The sequence below is a fragment of the Oryctolagus cuniculus genome, chromosome 13, assembly GCF_051225735.1.
Source record: "Oryctolagus cuniculus isolate XC-2025 breed Fujian yellow rabbit chromosome 13, ASM5122573v1, whole genome shotgun sequence".
NCBI classification, from domain to species: domain Eukaryota; kingdom Metazoa; phylum Chordata; class Mammalia; order Lagomorpha; family Leporidae; genus Oryctolagus; species Oryctolagus cuniculus.
In genome coordinates, this window is record NC_142879.1 from 46,028,696 (window position 1) to 46,044,157 (window position 15,462).

The window sequence follows — 15,462 nt, forward strand, 5'->3', positions numbered from 1 at the left end:
CAAAATGGCCAAACTGAAGCCAGGAGCCCTGTGCTTCCTCCTGCTATCCCATGTGGGTGCAGGTGCCCAAGAACTTGGGCCATCTTCCACTGCCCTCCTGGGCCACAACAGAGAGCTGGACTGGAAGAGGAGCAGCTGGGACTAGAACCCGGTGCCCGTATGGGATGCCAGTGCTGCAGGTGGAGGATTTAACCAAGTGACCCATGGCGCCGGCCCAGAATATTTGTTTTGCTGTGCTTAATGATTCCAGTTCCATCTATTTTGTTGTAAATGTCAAGATTTCATTGTTTTTTTTTTTATGACTGAGTAATGTTCCATCATTTATACATACTACATTTTCTTTATGAAATCATCAGTTGGTGGACATCTAGGTTGATTACATATTTTTGCTATTGTGAATTAAGCTGCTATAAATATGAGGGTGCAGAGAACTCTTTCATATGCTGATTTTATTTCCTCAGGATATATTCACTTCAGTGGGACATCTGGATCCCATGGCAGATCTATTTTTAGTTTTCTGCGGAATCTCTATATTGTTTTCCATAATAGTTGTGCCAATTTGCATTCCCACCAGCAGTGCATTAGAATACCAATTTATCCAAAACCTCACCAGAATTTTTTTTGATACTAGGCATTCTAATTGGAGTGAGATGGTAGCTCATTATGGTTTTGATTTGCATTTCCCTGATGGCTAATAATCCTGAGCATTTTTTTTCATGTGTTTTGTTGGACATTTGTATTTCATCCTTTGAAAATGCTGGTTCAAATTGTTTCCCCATTTCTTAACTAGGTTGTTTTTTTGTGATTGTGGAGTTTATTAAGCTCCTTATATATTCTGGACATTAATTCTTTATTTAATGTATAGTTTGCAAATATTTTCTCCTGTCATTTGCCTCTTCACTTTGATAATTATTTCCTTTGTGTGCAGAAGCTTTTTAGCTTGATGTAATAACATTTGTCTATTTTTACTTTGCCTGTTGTTTTGGAGTCTTATCCAAGAAATATTTGCCTAGGACAAAGTCTTGCAGCATTTCCCCTGTGTTTTCTCTAGTAAGCTGGTGGTTTCAGTTCTTAAGTTTAAATTCTTTCTTTCTTTTTTTTTTTTTTTTTTTTTGGACAGTAGACAATGAGAGAGAGAGAGACAGAAAGAAAGGTCTTCCTTTCCTGTTGGTTCACCCTCCAATGGCCGCCACGGCTGGCATGCTGTGGCCAGTGCACCGCGCTGATCCGAAGGCAGGAGCCAGGTGTTTATCTTGGTCTCCCATGGGGTGCAGGACCCAAGCACTTGGGCCATCCTTCACTGCACTCTCGGGCCACAGCAGAGAGCTGGCCTGGAAGAGGGGCAACCGGGACAGAATCCAGCACCCTGACCAGGACTAGAACCCCATGTGCTGGCGCCGCAAGGCAGAGGATTAGCCTATTGAACCGCGGCGCCGGCCAAGTTTAAATTCTTGATCCATTGTGAGGTATTTTTTTGTATAGGCTGTAGGGTTGAGATCTTATTTCAGATGTCTATGTGTGGAACTATAATTTTCCATTTGTTTTTCCCAACACCATTTGTTGAAGAGACTATCCTGTCTCCAAAGAATGATCTCAGCTCATTCATCAAATATTAGTTAGTTGCAGATATGTGTATTAATGTCTGGGATTTCTGTTCTTTTCCATCAGTTTACATGTCTTTCACTTTTTTCACCAGTAGCAGTCTGTGTTGATCGTAACAGCCCTGTAGTATATCTTGAAATCTGGTATTGTTATGCATCTTTTGCAGGGCCAGATGGGTGGAGGCAAACTCTTTCAATTTCTGTTTGCTATGAAAGGTCTTTATTTCACCTTCATTCACAAATGAGAGCTTTGCAGGATATAATATTCTGGGTTGGCAATTTTTCTCTCTTAGCACCTGGGCTATGCCTCCCCATTCCCTCCTAGAGGCAATATACTTTTCACAGCTAAAGAGAATATAAATCATTGACAAAGAAATGTTCAAACTTATTTGATAAATAAATAAGAAATATTTATGCCAAAATGAGGTAGATTATACTCTTTGCATCTTTCAAGAGAGGAAAACATTATTGAGGAAAATAACAAATGCATTATATTCATAATTAAATCATTATGCAAAAGATTTTTCTACTGATGGAAGTGAGTACTCACAAAGCATTGAATTTTATTAATACAAAAAAATGAAGAGAGCAGATCTGGCCCCCAAAATATGCAAAGATGAATACTCTTAAATTATTTTTTCTGCTGGGCATGCTTGCTCTTCAGATGTGGAACTCAAAAAGAAATATCAATGAGATAATTCCTTTCTTTCAAACTGTTAAGACATACTATGTACATCCAGAAGCCAAACTTATTTATATGAAGATGAGATTTTCTTTAGGCTGGTCCAATGGATGCACAAATTATTAAAATGTGTTATGATTTGTGTTGCCTGCTTTGACATGATGTACCTTAAAAATAGTGTTAGAAACATGGAATAATTGTTATTCACACCAAGTGGTGGACAACCCGCAGATAATTTTTGTTGCCCTGTCTATTTTAGTCAGTCAGGTCATATTGACAAATGCATTTGGTTGGAATAAAATAAAGAAGTAATGGAACAAAGATACTAAAAGTAAAATCCATATTATTTTTTCTCTATTTATGTTTTTTATGATTTTTGACCTGTCAATCAAATTGGTTCAACACTTCTGTTTTTAAGAATGCACTTAAGTATTATCCATGCTAAAGAGTTGTCAGTGAACATCAGATATTCCTTTTTCTTTCCAAATACCATATACCTTGAAGGTCAGAATTTCATAGAGCTCTATTGTTCAGATCCTTATAGCATCCAGCAATCCCCATAGTGGTTGCATAACAGATGGTGAGCATCTGACCTCATCTACCTCAGGGTTTAAATCATTAACTAGAACATCAAGCTCAGGCATTGCTTAAGTGTTGCAGGTTAAGTATATGTCAATGAATCCCGTCTGCTCCTAAGTTAAATTATAAAGGCATAATGTTTGCAAGTTTTGATTGCTTATGTAATAGAAAATTGTTGATGAGAATTTGTTTGGCTAAATTTAAGCTGGAATAGTTTTTTCTAGTTATTTGCAATAGTACGTGCTAATAAAGCTTATTCCAAGGATGCTAAGGTTATACTGTAACTACGATAGTCAAAAGGAGAATTAGGAAAAAGCACTAAACTTAGAAAATTGTGGGATAGGGTATTTTGAATATGATCTAACACAAGTAATGTATACTGGTGATGATGGTGGTGGTGGTGATGGTGATGGTGATAATGATGATAGCTTAATGAAGTTTCAGAGTGGTCATCTCTCCAGCAGTTCCTGTGCAGGGATTTCAGCATAAAGAGAACAGTCTACCTGCCGGGCACATGGTTTGCTGCACAAGCTGTATTGCTGGGCTTCTAGGATACATACACTTCTTCCAACTGAGTGCAGATTATTATGGATATGTGTATGTGCCTGTGATGGTACATAATGCCACATGTATAAAAAGGATTCCTGAGACAATGATGCCAAGAACTACAATCAGTGACAAAAATTCAGAACTGAGTGACAAATCATTTGTCCTTTTTAGGCTAACAAGGTTTAAAGTTGAATGACTTTGCTATTAAGCAAGTTGTACTAACCACTTGAGGGTTCAGTTTTCTCTTCTGCATAATGAGGATTATTATGGTAAACACATAATATTTTGAGGATTAAGGGAGATGGTGGGGATAGTGACATAATTATAGAGACAGGGAAGGAAGAAAATGAAAAGAAGGTAGAAAGAGCAATGGTACTGAGTTAGATTTTACAGTTATTCCATGACTCCCCCACTGAAATATAGATGAAGGAATGAGATCATTTAACATTTAATTCATGACATTCACTAGTGGAGAAATATTATAAATTAATTTGATGCTCTCAGCAGTCCTATAAGAAAGTGATATAATGTTATTTTATATGTGAAGAAACTTAACCTTGAAGACCCCATCCAAAGTCAAACAACTCAAATGACTGAGCCAGGTACCACAGATGGATCATCAGGTTATCAGTCTTCCTGGTGGTTATCTGCCTTCCTGGTGAACTGTCACATGATAGCTGTCACTTATTTTGTCTGCTTTTACATTAAGAGGAAAAAATAAGTGTGCAGTTGCAAATTGCTTGTATTTAATCTTTGTGTGTGCATGTGTATGTGTGTGTGTGTGTTCCTGCTTATCCACAGGGACACACCAGAATGGAATTGTGAATTGTGCCCAGGTCAATTGTGAGTTGTGTTGGCCTCTAGGCAGATGGTCATAGTAACCAAGGCAGGAGGGAAAAATGAGAAAAATCTTACTGTAGCTAAGGAACCTGGAAATCTGCTGATTCCAGTACTACTTCATGAAGCCTGGTTTCCACCTAGGAAACTATTTACTTATCTACTAGAAATACTCAGCCTCTCCCTTACTCACTGTTCAGCACCATACTCTCCCCATTTAATAAAGATGTGAATATCTTAAACTATCTATCTTCATATTATGAATAAAGAATTTGGGTCTCCGGAAGAAACGTATAAAGAACTTCCCACAGAGACAATCTATGCATCTGTTCTCCAAAACACCAAGATCCCTCCTTGTTCTTATGAGCATCTGAGTTCTTTCCACTGTGTTCTACTATGCATTGCAAGAAAACAAGATTTGCCCAGAATCATTCTAAAGGAAAGCAAGCTATGGGGTTCTCTCTGCAATCAACTAAATATTAATGAATCCAGAGAAACTGTACAGCTGTATTGGACTGTATGGATTCTGATGTCCTACAGTATCAGATATCCTGCTGCTCTTTCAATAAAACAAAAGCCTTACTTGAGGAGAACTAAAATTGTTCTTAAGAAAAAATAACCACAGAATGGTTAGCAAGGTCTGTATCTGCTGACGTGGTACTTTATTTGTGGACTCTTTTTAATCAAATCAGTACATTCCGTTCAACTGAGTGCACCTCTGAAATGCTTGATGGGTATAGCTGCTCACACCCATATTGAGTAGCCCCCTCCTCTGCTGTAATTCCTTAAATAAGGAGGGGTAAGTGAAGCCAAGAAGAGAAATATACCACCTGGGAAGCAAAATTGAATACCTCACAAGTGTGGGGCCCCATGGGCTGGCCAGCCATGGGGCCCCCACGTCAAGGTTTGGCCTGGCAGCTGTTGCCGTGTTGGCGGATGTTTTTTAGTTTTAGTTGCCAGGTGCTTTCCAACGGGCGGGGCTTTTCCGGAGGAGCTAAAGGGTGCTGTAAACAACAAGATGGCGCCTGCTGCATGACACCTCATCTGATTGGCCCAAGGACGCATGTACACTGCGTGAACAAGTATTGGATTGGAGGACTCCGTGCATGGACTTTAGCCCGCTTGTGATTGGTTGGATTTTGTATATAAGCCATACGAGGAGGAAGGAAGCTCCCTTTTTTTTCTTCTTCCTCCTTCCTTTCTCTCTACCTCTGTCGCTGTTATTTTCTCTCTCATAATAAAAGTCTACGGAAGACTGATTAGCTGCGAGTAGCGTCGTTCCTTTGCGGGCAAGGGAGCAACAACAAGGGGGATGAAATGTCAACAGGTGGGGGTTGATGCAGTGGTGTAGTAGGCTTAAGCTTCTGCCTGTGCGCCAAATCCCATATGGGCACTGGTTTTTGTCCTGGCTGCCCCTCTTCCAAACCACTCTCTCCTATGGGCTGGGAAGGCAGTAGAAGATGGGCCGAGTGCTTGGACCCTGTACCAATGTGGGCGACCCAGAAGAAACTCCTGGCTTTGGATGAGCCCAGCCCTGGCCGTTGCAGCCATTTGTGGAGTGAACCAGCTTATGGAAGGCCTTATTTCTCTGTTTCTCCTTCTTTGTCTGTGACTCTATTTCTCTAACAAATAAATTTAAAAAAATTTTTTTATAACAGTCAACAGGTAGACCCAGAGGGTATCACTCAAATCATATCTAAAACACGACAAATCCTAAGATACTGTAAAAAAAATTTAAAAAACTTGAGGGGCAATCCTGAAAAAAGTCATATCTGGAAAACAGGAAGAATCTGAAGGAAAAAAAAAAACAACTCAGATTTGTACTTCTGATTCATAATCCATCCAGGGTTCAGACCTGCAAATTCCAATGCCCACTGCACTCTTCCACTTGGATGAAAGGGACTTACAACATGGCATCATCTTTGCATTTAAAAATGTTCCTTTCCAGGGCTGGACATTGTGGTGCAGTAGATGAAGCCACACTTGGAATTCCTGCATCCATATTGTAGCCCAGGCTCCCCTACTTTCTATCTACCCTCCTACTAATGCATTCTGGAAGGCAACGGAAGATTTTCAAGTCCTTGGTCCCATGCCACACACATGCACGTGAGAGACCCAAAGATGGACTTCCCAGCTTCTGGTTTCAGCCTGGCCCATCCCTGGAGATGCTATTGAGAGCATCTGGAGAGTGAACCAGCATATGGGAGTTCTCTCTGTCACTCTGCTTTTCAAGTAGATACAAGTAAATAAATAAACATTTTTAAAAATATTCATTCCCGATAAATCTCCAAACTTGGTGAACAAAGCCAGCAACCAGCAAATGGCCCATCATGAAATCTGAACATCACCCTTAAAATCAGCAAGATATTACAACTCCAACATTTAAATATCTCTTAAGTTCCTACAATGCTCAACACTCTACCCAGCACTACTCCTTTCATTCAGGCAACCATCATTTCTTCACAGCTTAATAGGAAAGACTCTTAATTAGTCTCCCAAGTTTTATTCTTAGCTGTTCTGCTACTTCTACATATTGCAGCCAGAATTTTCTTTGTAGCGTGAAGCATGCAACTCCCTTTCTTAACATTTTAGCCTCACTTAGCCTCTATGCTCTAGACCTTGTGTATTTCTGATATTGTCTTACATTCTCTTTGTTGTCAACAACCTATCCAGGTGGGATTTCCTCCAATCTCTCCAACACACACATCTTTTTCCCAACCTTTGGCCTCTTAAGCTTGCTTCTAAACACACAGCTACTCCAGTAAAAGGCTAGTTACTTCTTTTCCAGTTAGCGTTTCCTTCCTCCCTGAATTTGACTAAGGTGCTCTTCTTGTTGCTCTCATCACCTGAGGTTCATCTATTCTAGTAGATTACTTTTCATACAGTGTTTTTATGCCCTGCTTGTTTTTCTGCATCCTCTGTGAGTCTGGAAAATCATCAATAAGAAGGGACCATATGTTTGTAGAGTTAACCTTCATTTAAGACATACTTTGATCGAGATAGTCTCACATTTTCAATATCTCTGTGAGACAGGTATTTTTTCCAGATATACAAAATCTGGGAGAATCAGACCAGCACTTAGAGATATGTGTGTGTGTGTGTTGTGTTGTGTGTGTGTTGTGTGTGTGTGTGGGGGGGTGTAGGCTGATTTATCTGAAGGGCAGAGAGAGAGAGACAGAGATCTTCCAACTGCTAGTTCACTCCAGCTGCAACAGCCAGGGCTGGGCCAGGCCAAAGCCAGGACCCAGGAACAACTTCTGGGTCTCCCATGTGTGTTGAGAGGCCCAAATAGTTGGGCCGTCTTCTGCTGCTTTCCCAAGTGGTTGCCTGGACTCAAATTGGTGCATATGCACAATGCCATGCCACAGGTGGGGGCTTAACCCACTGTGCCACAGTGCTGCCCCAGAGATAGGCACTGTTTTAACCCTATTTATAGAAAGAAACACATGGGTTTTACAGAGAAGAACACATAGAAACCTGAGGCACAGAAGCATTAATGACCTTACCCAACGTTAAATAGCTTATAAGTTAAGCTGAGATTCAAGCTAAGGCAATCTGGATCCAATGGCTCTAGCCTAACCAACAGTGATAAGCTGCCTGTATAAATTGTTAAATTTCTAGTGCCTTGCCAAATGCTAGTTGTTCATGGGTGCTCAGAATAAAATTATTGAATTAAAAATTAAAGATGGTAGGTATACATCAAGTTTTGGAGTTATGATAGCCCAACAAAGAAAAACTGTTTTCCTTTAAGAAAGATTTAAGAAACTAGAAGCAGCAACTTAGGCCCTTAAGTGAATAGGGGAATTGACAAGCTAAGCTTAAGACATCAGGATTGTGTTTGAGTATCCAAGGAGGCAGCATAACAGTGTTCTTTGAAAAGGTAAAATTACAGTGGTAGCTGTGGGAAGATATTTAACTTCTTTTTAACTTAAGTAAGCCACTTTTGCAAAAGGTCCATGCTAAACTAGAACTAGGAAGTGACAGAGCAGTGGAATAGCAGGGCCAGGGCAAGGGAGGTAAAGCAGCCATGCTGCCGTCTGCCGCAGAGGTAGGACACATGCACGCATATGAGCAATTTTATCAACAAGACAAGGCCACACATGCAAAACAGTCATCTACTATGATATGGTGACTACCGTGCGGAACAGAACAGCAACAGAACTACTTCAGTGTAATCACACATATGTAATGCACACACAGCCTCAGCAAGTAGATTGAACCTAATGCAGTAGAGAAGAAAGCCTTGGCATGTGAAGGGGATGAAGCCATCCACAGCAGCAGGGGGCATTGAGCAAATCTGGGGGGAATGGAAAAGAAACCTGGGAGAATTCTGTTGCTGGGAAGCCATTTACTCCAAGAGATCAGAAGTAATGCAGTAACCATAGAGTGAATCCTCCTCCTTCCTAATAATATTTATGATACACTGTACAGTTTCTGATGATGCATTTCCGAGTGTCCCATAAACTACTGTAGAGATGGTGAGACTGTATGGTGCAGAAAAACAGTCCTATGCATCAGAAAGGAGCATGGTCCGTCTATGTTTTTTATACATTTATTGCAGCTGCTTGCTTATTTTTCTTGAAGCTGTTACAGAACATAAATCAGTATGTGATTATTAAGGTAAGTGGTTTATAGTATTATTTACACTTACCTGTCTGAATAAGAGGAGGAAAAACTTGAGTGTATTTCAGAAAAATATCAATTGTTTAATATTATTTTGCATGCTTTTCAACACTTTATATTATATGGAATATATGGTTTTTAATAATATTCAATAATATTTTTAATATTTATATAAGATTTTTAAAAGATTTTTTCTGATTTTGAGTATGAACTTAGTGTCTTCGTCTCTTTTATGTCAAATTCCTTATTTCTGTTTTCTAACAACAAAGGGTAAAATTAACTCATAAAGAAGACCACGTTTTGGTTTATTCAGTGTTGTTTATGAGTAAATTTAAGGCACAGATAAGAAATTCATTTGCATACTCAAAGTAATAATAAACAAAAACAGGCCCTGTAATTTCCTTGGGGAATTATTTATATTGCATATCAAAGATTGCATGAGTTTCCCTCTCACCCTTCAGGGAATTCTGCAAAGTCTCATAAACTCTAAAGGAAATGATACATGCTCTATTATATATGTGCTTATGACTTTTTAATCCAGTAGACCAATGAATATATTACTTTTATTAGAAAACTCAAGTTTGATAGTTGAGTCTCAACAAAACATACATAAGTATCTGGAAAAACTGATTCATTGTTGTTTTAATCATTATATCCTTCTGAATTAATAGTCATATTTTAGAAAAATAATTTATTGCTAAAAAATAAAAACTTCTATCAGTTCAAAAAAAAATTTATGACGAGATATACTTAACCAGTGGTTTCATGTTGTTGAAACCAAATTACTAATGAGTTTCTGAAAGTGTTTTATCTCTGAATTCAATTATACAATTGATTTCACATCTCAATCAAATTATACATCTCCCCATCCATTTTCATGAAAATCAACTTACCATAAGCTATGAATTGACAGACAGGATGTATAGTATTAATTTCTAAAACCTCCTGAGATTGAAAATGATGGCATAAATGTTATCATTGAATGTCAACTGAGTAGATAATATCACTTCATGTCAACTGTGTAAAATCGGGACGTTTGCATTTTGTCCTCTCTAACCTTGGTTAGTTAGACCAGCAAACTCCAGTCCTTTAGTCTCAGCAGAGCAAGCAAAGAGCTTTGCATTTGCAGCAAAATCCTCACAAACTGCAATAAACTTTAGCAGTTGAAATCCAGATAGTGAAGAAATAAATTTGTTTTTCTGAATTAGGAAAACTCAAATGTAGGGAGATGTGATAGAGGATTAAGAAAAGGACAGAGTTAAGAAGGAAAATCAGGATAATTAACGTTAATAGTTACCCTGATTTGACAATACACACTGTAGCAGTGTATTGAAATGTCACAATTTACTGAATAAATTATACAATTAAAATAATACCATTTTTAAAAAAGAAAAATGAAAGAAAGTCAGTGAAGCTGAAAGAAATTCGCTACCAGTAAAATCAATCAAATATTACAATATGCTATTTGTAGGAGCAAATAATGCTTTTTAAGTAGTAAAACTACTATAATGACCATCAACACCAATTTTTGAAATTAGTGCTATCTACAATGTAGAGATGAGAAAAGGACTTTTGAAACTTTTTATATTATAGTACGGTCGTCTCTTCATTCAAATTATTTATTTAAAATGATGAGCTACAAATATAACATATGCATATTATAATCAATTTTTAAAAATACGTCCAGCGATGTGTCACATCAAAAGCTGAATTCTGACACCCAAATCTTACTCTGTCACAATAAGTATATCTATATAAATATGATTTTTCCTTTCTTAAACACACATATACACACAAACACATTTGTTCTTTTTTACAGAAATGTGACGTATTTTATATATTACATTGTACCTTGATTTTTGTTTTTTTGTGAACTATCAAGTCCATTCTTCTATTTAAGTAATATGGATCTAAATCAACCCCTTACTGTCATTGTAATATTGGATAAGTTTCTTAGCCTTTCTGTGTGTTAGCTGCTGCTTTAGTAAAATAGAGAAAATAACAGCACCTTCCTCATGGGAGGAAGTTGTGATGTTTATGGGGGTTAATACATGTAAAATTTGAATAGTGCCTGGCACATATAAATATTGTAGGAATGCTAGTCATTAGTATTATATCATATATAAAATTATTTCTCATAATTTAACTAACCTCAGTAACATCCTGTTACCCATCATTTAATTCTTAATTATTTACTTTCAAAAATAATGTTGAAATATCTATTCTTTCATTTATCCTTGCCCAATTCTTTATTTTAAATATAATATGTCCTAGCAAGATATCAAATAACCACAGAACAATGTAAATTATTTCTAATACAATTGCAATAATTTCCAGGGGAGGGTATTATGCCACAGAGGGCTAAGCTGCTGCTTGAGATGCTTACATCCTGTATCTGAGAGCCAGTTCGAGTCTCAACTATTCTATTTTCAATCAAATCTCCTGTCGATGCACTCTGGGAGTTTGCTTGCTTGCTCTCTCTTTTTCTCTTCCCCCACAACTTGCAAATACATAAACTTTTTAAAATAGTATCTAGTTAGTGACCAGTTCATTTGTCATGTATGTGTATTTCCTTTCAACTTAGGGTTAAACAAAGATTCAGCTTTGAATAGAAATTTTAGAGTAAATATAGGGGTGCTAGGAAAGGCAGGTGGTTTATGTCAAGCTCCACTCTCTCATTCCCAAATGTGGGAATTCAGTGTACTTGTCCCCTGAGAAGAGCAAACAACCAAAAGAGATGAAGCACAGTGCACATCCGTGCCATTTGTGAATAAAGAATTTCATGAGGGAAATTATTATCAGAGCCTTTGGATTCCCTATTGAGAAAGGACATACAGATGGTACCTGTAAGATCCTGGAGCAAAGTGATTTTGTAAGAATATCATTGCGTTGTTAGAAGTTCATAACATCCACAAGTGTAGAAACTACTGGGTGAACCATGGTTTCCTGTCGCTGGAAAAGTACAGTCAGCTTGACATCTTTGAGGGCTGGAGAAGCAAACCATGAGCCAAAAAAGGGAATGGCCCTTCATGTAAGAAGGCTATATTATTATGTTACTTTGTTTTATCAATACATATGTTAGAGAAATAGGCTGTGTCATGGAATATGAACTCCAAATTAATATGGAAAACTAGAAGGAGGTTACAAGAAAGAAAAGAAACTCAAGCTAGCCTGAGTAAAAGAGAGAAAGAGGAGGCAACATGAAAATTAGAATACATAGTGAAAAATAAGTAGAAAGAACACACTCACATATATCAGCAATCTAAGTGTGAAAATTATAAAATCAGTGAAATACAAACATGGTCATTAGGGAATATATATCTATAACTATATTATTATATATTTAATTTTAACAAAAATATCTAGAATAATAATTGAAACAAAAGATAAGGAAATATTTGGGAAATAAAAATTTTAAATAATGACTTTATTGATATGAAAAAGGCGAAATTATAATATAACCACATTTTATAGGGGATATAATTTTATGAAAGTAAAATATGTGCTCTCATAGTTATAATGGGCAAAAAGCTTTATGTTCTGAACAACATGACACCAAAATATAGAAGGAAAGATGTTTAAGTATACTGAGTATTTTTAAAAAACATACCAAACAAAAACAGGGTCTGGCGTTGTGGTATAAAGGATAAAGCCACACACCCGTGTTGCCAGCATCTCATAGGAATACCGGTTCAGGTCCTGACTGTTCCACTTCCAGTCCAGCTCCCTGCTGATGGCCTGGGAAAAGCAGGAGAGGATGGCCCAAGTACTTGGGCCTCTGTACCCATGTAGGAGACCCAGATGGAGGTCATGACTTTGGCCTGGCCCCAGCCCTGTTTATTGTGGCCATTTTGTGATGTGAACCAGTGGATGGAATCTCTCTCTTTCTCTCTCTGGTGTCTCTCTCTCTCTCAATCTCTCTCTCTATAACTCTTTCACATAAATAAAGAAATCTTAAAAGAACAAAAATTTTATAGACATGTATATATGCATGTACATTTAAGTCATTTTATAGTTGATTACTTATAAAACAAAAAGTGTTTTTATTCATGTAGTACACTCATAGTGTAATCTTATATAAAAATAGAAACCTTCAAAAATCCTACAAGTTTTTTCTCAACCAAATTATATAAATGTATACTAATAAATTTAGAATTCAATGATGAACAATGACAGAAGGGGCCCAGAGGTGCTGTGGCATAGCAGGTTAGGCCACCTCCTGAAATGCTAGCGTCCCGTATGAGTGCCAGTTTGAGTCGCAGCTGTTCCATTTCCAATCCAGCTCCCTGCTAATGCATCTGGGAAAGCAGTAGAGGATGACCCTAGTGCTACTCCACTATACCCACATGGAAACTCCTGACTCCTGGCTTTGGCCTGGCCCAGCCCCAGACATTGTAGCCATTTAAGGAGTTAACCAGCAAATGGAAGATATCTTTCTCTCTCTTTCTCTCTCTCTCTCTGTCTCTGTCTCTTTCTCTCTCTCTCTCTCTCTCTTTCTTTCTCTCTCTCTCCCTCCCTCCCTTCCTTCCTCTCTCCCCCTCTCTCTCCCCCTCTGTAACTCTGCCTTTCAAATAAATAAAATAAATATTTTTTTTAAAAAGGACAAAAAGCTAAAATAATAATAATTTTTGAAGCATTTCTAGTAAATCCTTATGTTAAAGAAGCACTTTTTAAAAAGCTGGTTTATTTGAAATGCAGAATGACAGAGAGAGTAGTAGAGAGAGATATGGGGAGACAGATCAATCTTCCTTCTGCTATTTCATTCTCCAAATGCCTACAAAACTCAGGGTTAGCCAAGCTGAAACCAGAAGCCTACAGTTCCATCTAGGTCTCCCATATAAATGCCAACACATCCAAGCACTTGAGTGACATCCTCAGGCTCCCAGTCAAATCAGCAGGAAGCTGAATTGGAAAGATAGTTAGGACTTGAACCAGGAATTCTTTTTTTTTAACTTTTATTTAATGAATATAAATTTCCAAAGTACAGCTTATGGATTACAATGGCTTCCCCCCCATAACGTCCCTCCAACCCGCAACCCTCCCCTTTCCCACTCCCTCTCCCCTTCCATTCACTTCAAGATTCATTTTCAATTCTCTTTATATGCAGAAGATCAGTTTAGCATACATTAAGTAAAGATTTCAACAGTTTGCTCCCACACAGAAACATAAAGTGAAAAATACTGTTTGAGTACTAGTTATAGCATTAAATCACAATGTACAGCACACTAAGGACAAAGATCCTACGTGAGGAGTAAGTGCACAGTGACTCCTGTTGTTGACTTTACAAATTGACACTCTTGTTTATGGCATCAGTAATTACCCTAGGCTCTTGTCATGAGCTGCCAAGGCTATGGAAGCCCCCTGAGTTCACTGACTCTGATAATTTTTAGACAAGGCCATGGTCAAAGTGGAAGTCCTCTCCTCCCTTTAGAGAAAGTTACCTCCTTCTTTGATGACCCGTTCTTTCCACTGGGATCTCACTCGCGGAGATCTTTCATTTAGGTTTTTTTTCCCCAGAGTGTCTTGGCTTTCCATACCTGAAATACTCTCATGGGCTTTTCAGACAGATCCGCATGCCTGAAGGGCTGATTCTGAGGCCAGAGTGCTGTTTAGGACATCTGCCATTCTATGGGTCTGCTGTGTATCTCACTCCCCATGTTGGATCGTTCTCTCCCTTTTTTATTCTATCAGCTAGTATTTGAAGACACTATTCTTGTTTCTGTGATCCCTTTGGTTCTTAGTCCTATCATTATGATCAATTGTGAACAGAAATTGATCACTGGGACTAGTGAGATGGCATTGGTACATGCCACCTTGATGGGATTGAATTAGAATCCCCTGGTATCTTTCTAACTCTACCGTTTGAGGTAAGTCAGCTTGAGCATGTCCCGACTTGCACATCTCTTCCCTCTCTTATTCCCACTCTTATATTTAACAGTGATCACTTTTCAGTTAAGTTTCAGCACTTAAGAAGAATTGTGTATTGATTACAGTATTCAACCAAAAGTATTAAGTAGAACAAACAAAAAAAATACGAAGAGGGATAACATATCAAGTTGCTCATCAACAGTCAGGGTGAGGGCTGATCAAGTCACCGTTTCTCATAGTGTTCATTTCACTTTAACAGGTTTCCTTTTTGGTGCTCAGTTAGTTGTCACCTATCAAGGAGAACAAGTGGTATTTGTCCCTTTGGGATTGACTTACTTCACTCAGCATAATGTTTTCAAAATTCCTAACAGGGATCACTTTCCTGTTAAAATTTAAACACCTAAGAATAATTGTGTGTTATTTACAGAGTTCAACCAACGGTACTAGAACAAAAAATAAATACTAAAATGGATAAAGTATTACATTGTACATCAACCGTCAGGACAAGAGCTGATCAAGTCACTGTTTCTCATAGTGTCCATTTCATTTCAACAAGTTTCCCCTTTGGTGCTCAGTTAGTTGTCGCCGATCAGGGAGAACATATGATATTTTTATAGGTTGTAAATGTCACATGGAGTGGCCTACCCACTGCCCCATAAAACTTGCTTGTAAAGAGGCACTATTAACCTGGAATTTAAAATGCAATGTGATGGTAATTCCTTA